Source organism: Papaver somniferum, chromosome 8 (genome assembly GCF_003573695.1).
Source record: "Papaver somniferum cultivar HN1 chromosome 8, ASM357369v1, whole genome shotgun sequence".
NCBI lineage: Eukaryota > Viridiplantae > Streptophyta > Magnoliopsida > Ranunculales > Papaveraceae > Papaver > Papaver somniferum.
The window spans coordinates 79224610-79241803 of NC_039365.1; the positions used below are offsets into that span (position 1 = coordinate 79224610).

General features: G+C 36.2%; 1 pseudogene; it reads left to right on the forward strand.

Moving 5' to 3' along the window:
* The first annotated feature begins 12410 nt into the window (after positions 1-12410).
* Positions 12411-12510, forward strand: LOC113307128 (annotated as a pseudogene).
* The last annotated feature ends 4684 nt before the right edge of the window (positions 12511-17194 follow it).

Sequence of the window (17194 nt, forward strand, 5' to 3'; positions counted from 1 at the left end):
CGTAGTCATTATTGCTTTAAATAATGCGGTACCTTGTTTTTCTTCTATGGATTTTTGCCTTCATATTTCAAGTTCTCAAATTACTATGAGCACCACCTCTGTTTCCAAAACATATGCAAGTTGCGAGCATTCTAGAAGGTGTACGTCGAGGTTGTATTAAGAGTACCATGTATGTATCAACATTTGTTGAATATAATCATATAGTACGTATTATAATGTACTAATTTATCATGTTGTACGCATTGCGATGTACTCATTTTTCCAGTATAGTCTTGTTGTACGTATTATGATGTACTCATTTTTCCAGTATAATCATGTTGTACGTATTGTGATGTACTCATATTTACAATACATATTGTCATGTACTGATTTTTCCTATATAATCCTGCAATACATATTGTCATGTACTGATTTTTCCTGTATAATCCTGCAATGCATATTGTGTTGTAATGAAAAAGCTAGTTAAAGCGCAGGCTCCATATACATGTTGTTTGTGGGTTCATATTGTATTGCAAAACCTGACGCATATAAAAAAATTGGAACTTAAACTTGAAATTTTTCAATACAAATGGTTCTGGAAAAAAAAGAGAACTAAATGTGTTTCAATACTTCTTGTAGTACTACAACATATTAGTCGTATGACTTAGTATAAAAGACTAATAAAAGAGTATGAACTTTAAATACTTGCAGTACATATCTGCCAGTACTGTAAAACCTGGTATACATAATAAAATTTTGCAAGAAACATATATAACTTAACGAACTTTAGTACATATTGAGAAAAAACTTGGTACATATCGATATGTACTGGAAAAAAACGCAGTACATATCGATATTTACTGAGTAAAACCATAGTATATATGTATATATACTGTGTATCCGACTCTTCAATTTGATGAGATAATTCCGCCGATCCCTCTCCCTGCCTTGACGCCTACAAGTCTGCTAACCCCAAAGGACTTCTCTGTTGCATCTCTAGCGACCATAACATTTCCTTATTGAATTTTCCACCACAGATTGTCTTATTTTCAACCAACGCATGCTTTCAACTGCCAAAGATATATAAGACTCTTCAAGTTGATTTCTCCAGTCTCTCTATCTCTCATCCTTGATGCACGTAAGTCCTCTAACCTCAATGACTTGTCTGCTGCATCTCCATTGGCCATAGATGCAGCTATTATTTCTTCTTTGAATTTGAGATTTTTCTCAGACTCCGTAGCTTGTTTCATTTCATCCAACTCATGTCGCGGAACTGTCAACTGCCAAAGACATGATAAAAACTATAAACTTACCCATTCAGAACTTAATCACTCAATGAAACCCTGGTACATAATGATATGTACCGACTGCAACCTTTGTACATATTGATAAAGAATAATTAATTTCAGTATCACGACTATTGTTGCTTTAAATTCAGTGTAATGAAATGACAAAGCAACATAATCCCTAGAATCACACAACAAGTCAGTTGCGGCTACTAATTTACATGCTTGACAATGAGAAAATGGTTTGACTATGTTCAAGTTGTTCTTTATTTTAGAGGGTATGCAGGTTAAATTTTCAAATGTTTAACGGCTAATGTCATACGTGTTATCCTAAAATGGCAGTTGTCTCTAAGATACCTGAAAGTATTTCCTTCAAGACTTCTGGCAGTAAGTAGCTCAAGTGGAGCTAGATGTGATCCTTCATCGGTCCTGTATACAATTGGCAGCACAGTCAGAGAACGCAACAAATCAAAACAAAAAACAATATACAAACAGTACATACAAATATGTATTGCGATATCAGTACATGCAATATGTACTGCAAAATCGCTACAGATAATCTAAACACTATACATAAGAAGTAGTAAATGATTGTGTTTTATCTATGTAACAGATCTAGTCTGATAGAACTGAAGTTCCCACTGAAAGTATATAACCCAATAGTATCAAGCAATTTATGTACTCTATAAAAAACACGAGATGCTCATTTCCTTCTTATATGGTTCCCATAACTCTATAAACCTACATGTTTTAATGGACTCGTTTAATTTCTATAAACCTACTGTAACTTCAAATCAGTTAACACATTATAAGCAACAATTTGCAAAGTTTTATAAGGGAATGAATCTCATACAATATAGCAGATTATAAAAATTGGAAACCAACAAATTTCTAAATAGATTCAAAATTAAAAAAATCAGTACATCTATAGATATGTATTGAAGAAAACAAGAACTGAAAACCCAGTACATATTGATGTGTACCAAGTGATATGTACCCATTATTGTATATGATTCCAATAGTGAATATCGACATGTACCCAATATTGTATAATTCTAACAACGGATATTAGAATGATTCAACAGGAAAATAAAATGAGGATAACTTATTAAAGAAAATAGTCTCAAAGTTACTGAGAAATGAAAGATTATGAGGGGGCGCTGCCCCCTCGACCCCCGTAAACCAATGGTACACAATCAGAATATGTACCTATCATTATAAAAAAAAATGTTTAGGTCGAGAAAGAACTGCTAGATCTAATTCATAATAAGAAGCAACCCCATTTTCACAAATCCAAGGATGACCTGACATAAGAAAGAAAATAAAGAAAGTGAATCAAAAGATGAAAATAATAGTACATATCAATTTTACCAGATAAAATGCAACATAGTCATCTCACTTCTTTCATATGTGTATTCCATACACTATTGAACTATCATGCTTCTTAGAAAAGCAAAACACATCATAGTATCTAAGCAATGTTTGTTTTCTATCCCAAATATACCAAATAATAGCAACCCGATATCAGCAACATAATATGTACTATTGTAGGAGTATCAAACATCTTATGGATACACAAAAGACAAACAAAATCTTATTATCTGCAAAATGCAAATAAATATGTGTACTGATTTTTTTACATCAACACTAACAAATATGTATTGATTCAAGTGTTATACTGTACACAAAATAGATCTCACAAAAAAACATATTACAATACATATTAATATGTATTGTATATAGGATCATACAAAAAATATAAAAGAATGGAAATCATGATTACCTGTAAACAAAAATGGACATAAAATAAATAGAAGAATCAAAATAGTCATTCCACATCGTATAAAGCCACATACCAAAGAATAAATAACCTGAAATTTTATAAAAAAAAACCTATTAAATATTGATATGTACTATGAGAAAACCTAGTAGATATCAATATGTACCGACTGAAAACCTAGTAGATTGACACCCACCTATGATACTCTAACAATTAGTCGAAACGTTCCATTATTGTGTCTTTAAGACAGTAGAACTTCACACTCTACCAAGCACATAGCCCCATTTCCTTAAATTTCAAGGAATAACATTGCTTAAAAGTAAGAATATAGACATATAAAGTTCTCAATCACATGATTTTCATAACTCATACGATATGCATAAACGACTAAAATTAGTACGAATAAAAGTAGTAATATGTACCCAAAGTATATGTATCGATGATCATTTCCCTGCAGTACATCAAAAGCATAGTTCATTTCCTTTCCGGTACATCAAAATATGTACTCAATTGACAAAAAAAAACAAATCTGTATAACAAATAAATAACATACTAAATAGATAGATAGTCTATCACTAGTTATCCTGCAAAATGGTACCAGTGCATTTCAGCATCCGTTAATCAGAGAGATATAACCCCACAATCAAGAAAAGCATCAACAAGACTAAAAGCATACAAAATTACCAATTGAAGCAAGAAATATTTGCATAGTTTCCCACCCAAATGAAGCAAAAAACACTTGCGCAGTTGTGTTTGTTTGATATCCAAATTTATATAAAAATCAATGATTATTTACCTATATCCGAGCAACTTTTTCTTGTCTAGTCAAGTTTCACTAAATCTCTTTTCATCTGCCTCAAACTCACTTATCCTTTGTTCTTCAATAGCTTTATACAAACAGTACGTGCAAATATGTACTTCAAAATCGCTACAGAAATATGTGTAGCGTCAACGAATATTTTGTCTAAAAATCAAACTTACTTCTATTGATCAAAAGAAGAATAAAAAAAATTAACTAACCGACCTATCAAGTAAACACAAAAATGTTCAAATTAACTCAATAAAGCACCATTAAAACATATTGTCAAAACCAAATCAAAACGACGATTTAATGAACAAAAATAGGTCGATTACAAAATCAGATTCTAAAAAATCAACAAAATTGATTAAAACACGAACAAAAACGGGATTAAATCATGAAATTGTACCATGTGCATCATAGAAAATCGATTATTTACTAATCGAGAAAGAGAACAACGGAAAAAAAATCTTCAAAATTATGAAACCGAGTTGATCATAATGAACAAAAAAAAATTTAGAGAATATAAGAGATTATAGCAAAATACCCGGAGATTGGAGCAAACTACATGAGCTAAACCCTCGAAATTTAAGATAAACAGCAGGAGCAGAGAGAATTCAGATCTGAGATGAAGAACAAAAAAGAAAGAAGCAGAACTTGATTTGATTTTAGTTGTCGTTGCAGCAGGGTAATTTAGGAAAAAAATAAAAAGGATATTAGGGACTTGCGAGTAATTGTTTTCTGGCGCTGGACTATACAGTAACCGGTTTTCCCTATAGTGGATTAAATAGTAATTCCTAGAATATGTTTTTATGTTCAACGGCAGATGCAATTTACATTAATTCAATTCGCAACATGATGTGGTTTATAGATAGTGGTAAAAGTGGTTCGATTCTCAGACTTGCGAAGGATAAAATATAGACTTAAATTCTAAAACTAAAATAGAAAACTCACTAATAATTAAAGCAAACACTGAAAAAGTTGATATCAATATTAAAAGACAACTGAGGCTAATATTTCACTATTTTTTCAAGTTCAAAGTGATTTAATCCAATCTTTATATTTATGCAATTTTCTCATTCAATTTGATTCTAAAACATTGCAACAAGTAGATTTTCAAAAGCAATAATTGTAAATATCAAGTATGAAGCATCAAAAGTCTATAAACTAAGCATACTTCATCAAAATAGATCACAATCACTCAAGTAAAAATCATATTCAATTATAGCTCAAGGCAAATAATCATAATCATAATTGCAATAAATAGATGAAATAGAATATACCACTTCTTGTTGGAAAAATAGCGTCCTCTATCGCCTCAGCAATGGGGTTTAGCTCCTCATGTTAATCACTTGCTCAAGATACATGTTTGTTGCTCAAAAGTTGATTAAATAAAAGAGAAGGTATGAAGCAGCGTGTTTGTAACTGTTGTAATTGTTACAAAACGCACTGTTACAGAAAGCAGTGTTACAAAGAAATTACTAACAGTAATAGTTGTTGGCAAATTGTTACGGTTTGAAAGAAAAGGTGGCGGTTCTCTGTTCTTCTTCTTCCTCTCGACTGCAACTCGGCTATTCTTCTCTGTGAATTTATCTTAGCTCTGTTCTGTTTCTAAACTTCCCCAAAGTATGCGTAACCCTTCTATGACCTGCAACCAACCTATATATAGGCAACAGACCCAAAAATAACTCGATTTAATCCCTCTCTTTCCTTCACAGCAAGTCTCGGATATTTCCTTTTATGAATCTTCTCTTTCTCTACGCGTCTTACAAATTAAATCTGGCGTCCAAGAATCTCCCAATGATGGCATTAAATATACAGAAGATCTTCTACCTTATCTGCACGTAATCCCCATGTATAGAACCAAGAAAATTTCCGATAATAATGCTCCTCCTCTGTTTTGTTCAATCCAAGAATTCATCCCTATTCCTTCGTATTTGATAAACATACATCCCCTGTTATGCTCTAAGAAGTCCATACCAACACGAATATGCAGTTGAATCACTCCAAATCAGATCCATAAAATCTCACAAGTCCCGTGAAACTCCAAGCCTTTGTTTTGTATAAACTCGATTTCTGACCCTGTTTTTTCGATTCTACATCTCATACCTTCCCTGTTTTACCAAAACAGGGTAATCCCAATCCACAACAAACACGAATTCAGCCTAAAACTCGATCAGAATCTCGCCAGAATGTTCCGCTACAAAACTGAATTTGAATTCAGTTTTTTACGCCAAAAATCTGGAGAAGAGAAAGGTTGCCCCCTACCAGAGTAGGGGTGCCGATAGCAGGTGCCTTTGGGGTGTCCTGAGGGTGCCCCTTAGTAATTCGGGTACCCCTTATCCATAGTGAGAGTCCGAATAGCAAGCGTCCTCCGGGTGCGCTTTTCGACAACTTTTCGAGCCGATTTTTCCAAAAATGTTTATTGGACAAAAATACCTACACACACATAAAACACCATAATAAGTACAAAAATGAGCACTATCAATATATAGAATCGAGACAAATTAGACACAAAAATGTGTCTATCAAATACCCCCAAACCTATTATTTGCTAGTCCTCGAGCAAAGATAAAATTAGAAAATAAAATCCTAACTCACTGACGCAGGAATCGTCGATTGCATTTAGCGTATGCAATAAGCCTTTAAACCCTAGGTGGCCCTAGTGGCCGAGTTATAGTCTCGGGAGGGCTTACCAGAGGTATACCCACAAAACCTTTATACTCCAGACCCTAGATATCTACGAAGAACATTGGAAAGCACTAAAGAATCTCCTTGGTTGGCATACTTATTGACTACATGAAGAAATACCCTGATGCGAAATTCCAATTGATGTACACGAGTTTGCACTCAAGCATACTAAAATTCATATAAAGTGACAGAGCTCTACTCAGATAGTTGCACTATGGACATCAATATTCGGAGTCAAACCAATCACATGGATAGATTAAGAGATGGATATAGAAAAACGTAGATGGTTTTGATGTTTACTAAGTGAACGGTGTTTCCCATATCTGTCTGAAGGCCTCCGCCAAAAATGAACCTATCCTAATGGACTGAGATACTAGTCTGACTAATATCAACACAACTGGCATATACAAGGGAACCAGTGATTGATAATCCTAACTCTAGGTCAACACAGCTGGCATATACAAGGGTACCAGTGGTCGACTTTATTGAATTTATTTCTTTTGGTCAAATGGTCTGGTCTCAATTTTTTTTTTTTTTTGGCATCTCTTTTTTTATTTTTCTTTTTCTTTTTCAACTTTTTTTTTTGGTATCTCAATGACTCTAATTCACCCTAGCATTGGTAACAACTTGAATCGTGAGCCCCACCTAATCACTTAGAGTAACATAGTTTAAAAACAAAATAAAAAAAATAAAAAAAAATAGAAGTGAAAAGGACTCAACGAGATATGGTGAAACTATCATGTTATTTCTAACACCTGAGCTCTGTGCTTTTATGAATAGACTCTTCTAGATGTTTCCATCTAATCAGATTGGTTCCTCAACTCCTACAACCAAAATGCTTCCATCCACTTAGGTTGGTTAATGTTATTCTTAATATGCATAAATTTCTAGGCTCCGGAGTTTATTTATTAAAACAAAAAGTTTCTACCCCACCCCCAAACTTAAATCTAACATTGTCCTCAAAGTTTCGAATGAAAGAACAGTACCAAAAATATAAGTAACATGAGGAAATAGAGAGTTGGGAAAGATAGTACCTGGGTGAAGTGAAACCAAAAACTGACAAAAATAGTATACAACATACAAATCGCCTCGATGGTCAATCAAGGGTAAACAGGGTCCTCCAGAGGGACCTCCTCAACATCACCTGTAGGAAAAGGCTCTAACAAGGGCTTCAATCTCTGACCGTTAACCTTTGAAGAACTAGTACCATCTGATGTCTCAATCTCAACAGCGCCATGAGGAAAAACAGTACGAACCACAAAAGGACCGGTCCACCGAGAGCGCAGTTTCCCGGGGAATAGATGCAAACGAGTGTCATACAGAAGAACTTTTTGACCTGGAGAAAACGACTTCCGTAAAATATTCTTATCATGCACAAGTTTCATTTTGTTCTTATACTCCTTAGAACTATCGTATGCATCTCTACGAATCTCGTCCAACTCATTGAGCTGGAGCTTTCTGTGATCTCCTGCCTTGTCAAGTGAAAAGTTTAGCTGCTTAATAGCCCAATAGGCTTTATGCTCTGACTCAACAGGAAAGTGACATGCCTTGCAAAATACTAAACGGTAGGGTGACATTCCAATGGGTGTCTTAAACGCAGTACGGTAAGCCCATAAGGCATCAGTAAGCCTCGACGACCAATCTTTCATATTGGGATTAACTGTTTTCTCTAAAATACACTTAATTTCCCTATTGGAAACCTCTACCTGACCACTAGTCTGTGGGTGATACGGGGTATCTACTTTATGGGTAATACCATATTGTTTCATTAACAGAGCAAACAGTCTATTACAAAAGTGTGAACCCCCATCACTAATTATAGCTCGCGGTGTGCCAAAATGTGTAAGTATATTCTCTTTCAAAAACTTAATTACGACCCTATGGTTATTTGTTTTACATGGAACCGCCTCAACCCATTTAGACACATAGTCTACAACGACAAGTATGTAAAGATAACCCAAAGAATTAGGAAATGGACCCATAAAATCAATTCCCCACACATCAAAGACCTCAATCACTAAAATAGGGTTCAAAGGAATCATATTTCTACGGGAAATGTCCCCTAACCTCTGGAAACGATCACAAGACATACAGTGACTATGGGAGTCCTTAAACAACGAAGGCCAGTAAAAGCCACACTGCAATATCTTAGCAGAAATCTTCTTAGCACTAAAATGACCCCCACAACCATGTTCATGACAAAAGGAAAGAATACTGGACTGGTCACTCTTAGGTACACATCTCCTAATAATCTGGTCTGGACAATACTTAAACAAATAAGGATCGTCCCAAAAGAAATGCTTAACCTCGGCTAAAAACCTAGAACGATCTTGTTTACCCAAATGTTGAGGGGTTCGACCAGTAACAAGATAATTCACTATATTTTCATACCAAGGTGATTGGGAAACAACGAACAATTGTTCATCATGAAAGCTATCCCTTATAGGAAGGGAATCACTAGGGGAACTAACAACTAGCCTAGATAAGTGGTATGCTACTACATTTTCAGCACCCTTTTTGTCTCTAATGTCTGGAGAAAATTCTTGTAACAATAGGATCCACCTAATCAATCTAGGTTTGGTATCCTTCTTAGACAAAAGGTATTTCAAAGCAGCATGATCAGTATAGATTACGATCTTAGAACCTAATAGGTATGATCTAAACTTATCCAAGGCAAACACGATGGATAACAGTTCCTTCTCGGTAGTTGTATAGTTCAACTGGGCATCATTCAGAGTTTTTAGCATAGTAAATCACATGAAGTAATTTGTCACACGTTGACCTAACACAACGCCTATAGCATAATCTGAAGCATCACACATAATCTCAAAGGGTAGGTTCCAGTTGGGTGCCTGGACTATGGGAGCGGTAGTGAGTAAATTTTTAAGCTTCTCAAAAGCCTCTAAACAAGCATCATCAAAGACAAACTTAACATCTTTTGCAAGCAAATTGCAAAGAGGTCTAGAAATCAAGCTAAAATCCTTAATGAATCGACGGTAAAAACCTGCATGCCCTAGGAATGACCTAATGTCTTTTACGGTTTTTGGGACCTGTAAAGTCTTAATAAGGTCAACTTTGGCTTTGTCTACCTCTATACCCTTTGAAGAAATGATGTGCCCTAAAACAATTCCTGATTTAACCATGAAATGGCATTTTTCCCAATTAAGCACTAAATTCTTTTCCTTACACCTAGTCAACACTAATGTCAAATGATGCAAGCACTCATCAAAAGATGAACCAAACACTGAAAAATCATCCATAAAGACCTCTAAAAACCGTTCTACATATCACATATGAAAATATGCTCATCATACAACGCTGAAAAGTCGCAGGGGCATTACACAGCCCGAAAGGCATGCGTCTATACGCGAAGTACCAAAGGGACAGGTAAAAGTGGTTTTCTCTTGGTCTTCTGGGGCAATAACGATCTGATTATATCCGGAAAAGCCATCTAAAAAGCAATAGAAACTATATCCAGCTAATCTCTCTAGCATTTGGTCGATAAAAGGAAGGGGAAAGTGATCCTTCCTTGTGACCTTGTTCAATTTCCTATAGTCGATACAGACACGCCATCCCGTGGTCACTCGGGTTGGGATTAACTCATTATCCTCATTCTGGACTACAGTGATACCTGATTTCTTGGGAACAACCTGAACGGGGCTGACCCACTTACTGTCTGAAATTGGGTAGATAATACCCGCATCTAACAACTTAAGCACCTCTTTTCGAACTACTTCTTTCATGTTAGGTTCAGTCGACGTGTATCTCCTCCCTAGAAGGTTTGGAGTCTCCTCTAAATGAATCTGATGCATACAAACGGTAGGACTAATACCCTTAATGTCTGCTATAGACCACCCTAAAGCTTCCTTATTATCTTGAAGTACTTTTACTAGCCTACTTTCCTGATCACTATCCAAGTCGGCAGCAATAATCACAGGTAAAGTCTCAGATGGGCCTAAGAACACATACTTCAGGTTATCTGGTAGTGGTTTGAGGTCCAACTTAGGGGGCTCTTCTAAGGAAGGAACTGAGGTAGTCTCAGAAGCTGGTAATGGTTCGAACCTAGCTTTCCATCTATCAGTGTCTAACACAGGGGTAGAATCTAATAGAGCATTCACTTGTTCAATGGTACTATCATCGTCAAAATCTAAACCAAAATGGGATAGACAACTCTCTAATGGGTCTTCAGACAAATGTTTGGTAATGACTCCTGAACTAAGGATTCTATCATATTCACCTCTTCAACACATGTGTCATCTAGCTCATAAGGTAGCTTACTGACATTAAAAATGTTCATTTCGATAGTCATATTACCAAAGGATAATTTCATCACACCATTTCGACAGTTTATGATCGCATTAGACGTAGCTAAGAATGGGCGACCTAAAATCACAGGTATCTGGTTCTCTGGGTCAGGGACAGGTTGGGTATCTAGGACCACGAAATCCACTGGATAAATAAACTTGTCGACCTCAATAAGAACATCCTCGATAACACCTCGAGGAATTTTGACAGACCTATCAGCTAACTGCAGTGTTATCTGAGTAGGTTTCATTTCACCAAGTCCTAGCTGTAAGTACACATGGTACGGCAGTAAGTTCACACTGGCTCCTAAGTCAAGTAAAGCTTTTTCTACCCGGTGTTTACCTATTGTACAAGCAATGGTTGGGGAACCTGGGTCTTTGTACTTTGGAGTGGTAGTGTTCTGAATGATTGAACTTACATGACTAGCTAAAAAGGCTTTCTTATGGACGCTAAGTTTTCGCTTTCGCGTACACATATCCTTAAGGAACTTGGCATAAGCAGGAATTTGCCTAATTGCATCTAATAAAGGAAGGTTTATGGTAACTTGCTTAAAAACCTCCAATATGTCATTAAAGTTCGATTCCTTCTTTGTTGATGCTAATAGCTGGGGAAATGGGGCTCTAGGCACAGAATCAGACCTCTCAGGAACCGAATTGGCATCATCGGAAATTTTATCAGTCCCCTCAGTTAGTGGTCCTGAGGGATGAGATCCTGAGGGGTGAACTACAGTATGTTCACTATCGGGCATGGTTACCTGATTGTCTACTACTCTACCACTCCTAAGGGTTCTAATAGCATTCAATTGATTCGATGGTTTTGCACCTACTTCATGAACTCCTCTAGGGTTGAGTCTGACTAGGGAGCCTTCCGTTATCTCTCTCACTTAAGGTCTTAGCTATTTGGCCGACTTGAAGTTCTAGCTTAGCAAGGCTCTGAGCATTAGTTTGAAAGTTCTGCTTGGTTTCCTGTTGAAAACTAATTTGGCTCTGTGCTAACATATCCTGAGTTTTTGCTAACATCTTAATAGATTCCTCTAAGCTAGTCGTTTTTTTTCTGGGCCTGATGAATTCTTAGTGTAACCAAAACCTGGGGGAGCATTAGAATTACTAAACTGACCTCTGGCCCTTAGACCATGAAAGGTTCGGATGGTTTCTCCAACCAGGATTATAGGTTTCTGAATATGGGTCAAACTTCTGACGGTTATCATACCTAGTGTTATTATAGAGAGCATTGGCTTGCTCTTCATTATTCTGGCCTTCCCAAAAAGGCTCCAATCTACCACTAGTGTGACCCACTTCTAAAGCTTCTAACCTTTTCGCTATAGCAGCAATTTTGGCATCTGATTCAAACTTCCTTCTACCCTATTAACGTTTCCTCTGCCTAGAAGAATTGTTTTCTGGGGTACCCTATTGCTTTCCCATTGTTGGGTCTTTTCGGCGATTTCATGCAAGTATGTCATCGCATCATCAACTGTTTGGTTTTCGAACCCATCTGTACACATGGACTCTACTGTAGGTTTGGTGGGTAATCTAAACCCTCATAAAGGATCTGAACTAACCTAACCTTTTCTAAACCATGATGAGGACATTGGGCTAATAAATCATTGAACCTTTCCAAATACCTATACAAAGATTCTCCCTCCTGTTGTGTAAACGTGCAGATTTGCGTCCTAATAGACGAGGTTTTGTGCCTAGGGAAAAACTTGTTCAAAAAGGCAGATGTAAGTTGTTCATAGATTTCAATTGATTCGGAAGCCAAACTATACAGCCATGACTTGGCTTTATCTTTTAAGGAAAATGGGAATAACCTGAGTTTTAAAGCATCATCATCAAGGTTTCTAATTTTCAGGGTACTACAAATTTCCTCAAAGTCCCTAACATGGAAATAGGGGTTTTCATTTTCTTTTCCTAAAAAGATTGGGAGCAACTGTAAGGTTCCAGTCTTAAGTTCATAATTTGCTTCAGTTTCAGGTAACCTGATACACGAGGGACGAGTAGTCCTAGTAGGATTCAACAAGGCTTTCAAAGTTTCCATTTCTGGCGCTATTGGACTATCAGGGATTCTTTCCTCAAACGGACGTTCAAAAACGGAATCTTCACGAATCAGACTTTCTAAATTGAGGTAATCAAGACGCTTAGAACTACTAGGTTTCTCTTTAACAAATCTACCTAGGGCGTCTCTTTTACGTGCAGGCATGCAACAGAATAAGGTAGGGAATTTTATGCAAACACAAAACAAGGTTGACTCAACCAAATCAAACCTAAATTTCTAGCAAACAAAAAGCATGATGGCTCCACTTAGGTTGTTTCTAGACCAGCTTCTATTCTTTCGAAAAGGAACTCGTTACAATCTGAGCAAACCCCTCTGGAATTAATCCGAGTCAAAGTAAGTTGAATCGAGGCGAGGGAAGCTTAGTGGAGCTTTGATACCCAAGGCCTCACCGGTTACAAGGCGGCGCAGTCACACATTCAACTTACAGAAACCTTCAAGAACTTCGAAGTATGCTCAAAAGAGTAACCAATATTCTTCGAACGACTTTCCTATTAAGCTCGTTACCCTATAGGTCTCGTTCTAGTCAAAATTTTAGGCTTAGGTTCGCGTTTGGTTTCGTTTTCCTAAGGCGGTCAAGAAGAGAACGGTGATGAAATCCGAACGCTTATCTTGTATGGCCAGTCCTTGCCCTTTACTAGGAAATTAAAGCAGCCGTTTTCAAGTCCTCGGCATATATGCAAACGAAGGAATACAATAAACCCGCTGACAGGGGATTCGCGGGTGTTTCGAAAAACTTACCTCCCGTACCAGACGGGCGAAGAACCGCTGAAGTCGACTCGGGCCACGACTCCTATGTCATGTACGAACCCGAGGGGCCGAGGCGATATCGTAATCACCGTCCTTCTCTGCACACAGTTTATATTTAAACCAACCCTTCCTTAGGGTTTAAAAATAATAATGTCCAAAGTTTAATGTCCAAGTGTCCAAAAAGAAAAAAAAAATTACAAAAATAACAAACCCTAATACAGTTCTCTCTTTTTTTTCTTTTTTTTTTAATAATAAAGAAAAATAAACAAACCCCTAAAAAAAAACTAAAAAGAAATTGTCTTCTTTTCCGTTCTTTTCGCTTTAATCTTTCGCTCCAAGTCTTTATGCTTTAAGATCCAATCTTTACGAAATCACCAAACTCCTTGGCTCAATTCTATTTATGATCCAAAACATGTAGACAAAAGATAAATACCCAAAAACGTAAAAAAGAACAAAAATAATAAAAACCTAAAATAAAAGAAAAATAAGTCTAAAACCCTAAAAGCAAATCCGCGTCGGCGGCGCCAAAAATTGATGTGGTTTATAGATATGGTAAAAGTGGTTTGATTCTCATAGTTGCGAAGGATAAAATATAGACTTATTAAAGCAAACACTGACAAAGTTGATATCAATATTAAAAGACAACTGAGGCTAAGATTTCACTATTTTTTCAAGTTCAAAGTGATTTAATCCAATCTTTATATTTATGCAATTTTCTCATTCAATTTGATTCTAAAACATTGCAACAAGTAGATTTTCAAAAGCAATAATTGTAAATATCAAGTATGAAGCATCAAAAGTATATAAACTAAGCATACTTCATCAAAATAGATCACAATCACTCAAGTAAAAATCATATTCAATTATAGCTCAAGGCAAATAATCATAATCATAATTGCAATAAATAGATGAAATAGAATATACCACTTCTTGTTGGAAAAATAGCTTCCTCTATCGCCTCAGCAATGGGGTTTAGCTCCTCATGTTAATCACTTGCTCAATATACATGTTTGTTGCTCAAAAGTTGATTAAATAAAAGAGAAGGTATGAAGCAGCGTGTTTGTAACAGTTGTAATTGTTACAAAACACACTGTTACAGAAAGCAGTGTGACAAAGAAATTACTAACAGTAATAGTTGTTGGCAAATTGTTACAGTTTGAAAGAAAATGTGACGGTTCTCTGTTCTTCTTCTTCCTCTCGACTGCAACTCGGCTATTCTTCTCTGTGAATTTTTCTTAGCTCTGTTCTGTTTCTAAACTTCCCCAAAGTATGCGTAACCCTTTTATGACCTGCAACCAACCTATATATAGGCAACAGACCCAAAAATAACTCGATTTAATCCCTCTCTTTCCTTCACAGCAAGTCTCGGATATTTCCTTTTCTGAATCTTCTCTACACGTCTTACAAATTAAATCTGGCGTCCAAGAATCTCCCAATGATGGCATTAAATATACAGAAGATCTTCTACCCTTATCTACACGTAATCCCCATGTATAGAACCAAGAAAATTCCCGATAATAATGCTCCTCCTCTGTTTTTTTCAATCCAAGAATTCATCCCTATTCCTTCGTATTTGATAAACATACATCCCCTGTTATGCTCTAAGAAGTCCATACCAACACGAATATGCAGTTGAATCACTCCAAATCAGATCCATAAAATCTCACAAGTCCCGTGAAACTCCAAGCCTTTGTTTTGTATAAACTCGACTTCTGACCCTGTTTTTTCGATTCTACAGCTCATACCTTCCCTGTTTGACCAAAACAGGGTAATCCCAATCCACAACAAACACGAATTCAGCCTAAAACTCGATCAGAATCTCGCCAGAATGTTCCGCTGCAAAACTGAATTTGAATTCAGTTTTTCCCGCCAAAAATCTGGAGAAGAGAAAGGTTGCCCCCTATCTAGAGTAGGGGTGCCGATAGCAGGTGCCTTTGGGGTGTCCTGAGGGTGCCCCTTAGTAATTCAGGTACCCCTTATCCATAGTGAGAGTCCGAAATAGCAAGTGTCCTCCAGGTGCGCTTTTCGGTAACTTTTCGAGCCGATTTTTCCAAAAATGTTTATTGGACAAAAATACCTACACACACATAAAACACCATAATAAGTACAAAAATGAGCACTATCAATATATAGAATCGAGACAAATTAGACACAAAAATGTGTCTATCACAACAACACAAAAAGATCTTTTATAGAGAAAACTAAATTTTGCCCTTTTTTGATCAATTGGCCAATAATTGCCCGAGTCTTCTATCTGTGACCGATTTTTGCTCTTCATATTTCGATCACAAATGTCAAGAGAAAAAAGTACATGGTGCACACTATACAGTTCCAGTATAATTGCACGTGTTTATATTTTTCGATCCGAGCACACAATACACATTTCAAATGCAAATACTATCACAATGCTAATCACAAACTGAGCAATCATCATTTCAAAAGCCTTGAAGTGATTTTCTATTTAATTTTTCTGTAAATGATATTTTTTCTATTTTTATTTTCATCTAGATACACGTACGTTATTTCTCCTTAAGAGAGTTACTTATCATATGGTACCTTGAAGTCTCCACCAGTGTAGAACCGTTGGAAGAAACCCCACACAAAACTAAACAAAAGGAACTTTGCAAATCCTCGAATTTTCTCCCTGAATAGATTAATATATTAAACATAAATTATAGAGAAACAAATTAGGGTTTAGCAGCGATTAAAATCATACCAAAAACTAAATTTACAGGATCAAAAGTAAAACATTAAACTCGAAAGATGATTGATTCTTAAAACATGCTACATTTGCATAAACCCTAATTCCCTCATAACTTAAAAGTAAATCAATCAACTACATTAATTTGTATAATGGTGGCGATTCTTACGATGATGGTTACCGTGGTGGTGTTTTTCTATAATGGTGGCGATGGTGTTGTTGGTGGTGGTTTCTGTGGGCGAAGAAGAAACATATGGAGGTCTGGTTTGTAATGGTGGTGATGGTGTTTCGCTGGGTTTGGTGATGGAGGAATATCGTTGTGTTTGTAAAGAAAAAAAAAAAGAAAATTCTTATTTGTCCCTGGAATTCTCCAAATCTACGAAAATCTGACTGATACGTAGGCAAAGGAAAGAAAACCTGGAGGGGTATCTTGGCCCAAAAAAGAGACCAACCATGGACACCAAACAAATCATTTTCCTTTATATTATAGATGATTTAAAACTAGAAATAATGGGCTACTTAGTAGACGTTTCTCACAAGTTAACTAAACAATGGGATACTTAGGTGACTTGAACCTTAATTTTATAATGGGCTACTTGAGAGACTTGAGCATTATTTTCAATAGTGAAGAAAAAGCAGGGGGACTTCCCATTAACGGGGAAAAACATAAGTATTGAATCTAATTCAAATAATTGGTTTAAAAGATCTAGGATTCAAAGGTAATATCTTTATTTGGAATAATAAAAGAGAAGCGAAGATAATATCAAGAAAAGGCTTGACAAGGCTTTAGCAAATGCTGAATGGAATTTAGAATTCACTGAAGCCAAACCAAAACCAAAGCCTTTTTCCAGTAG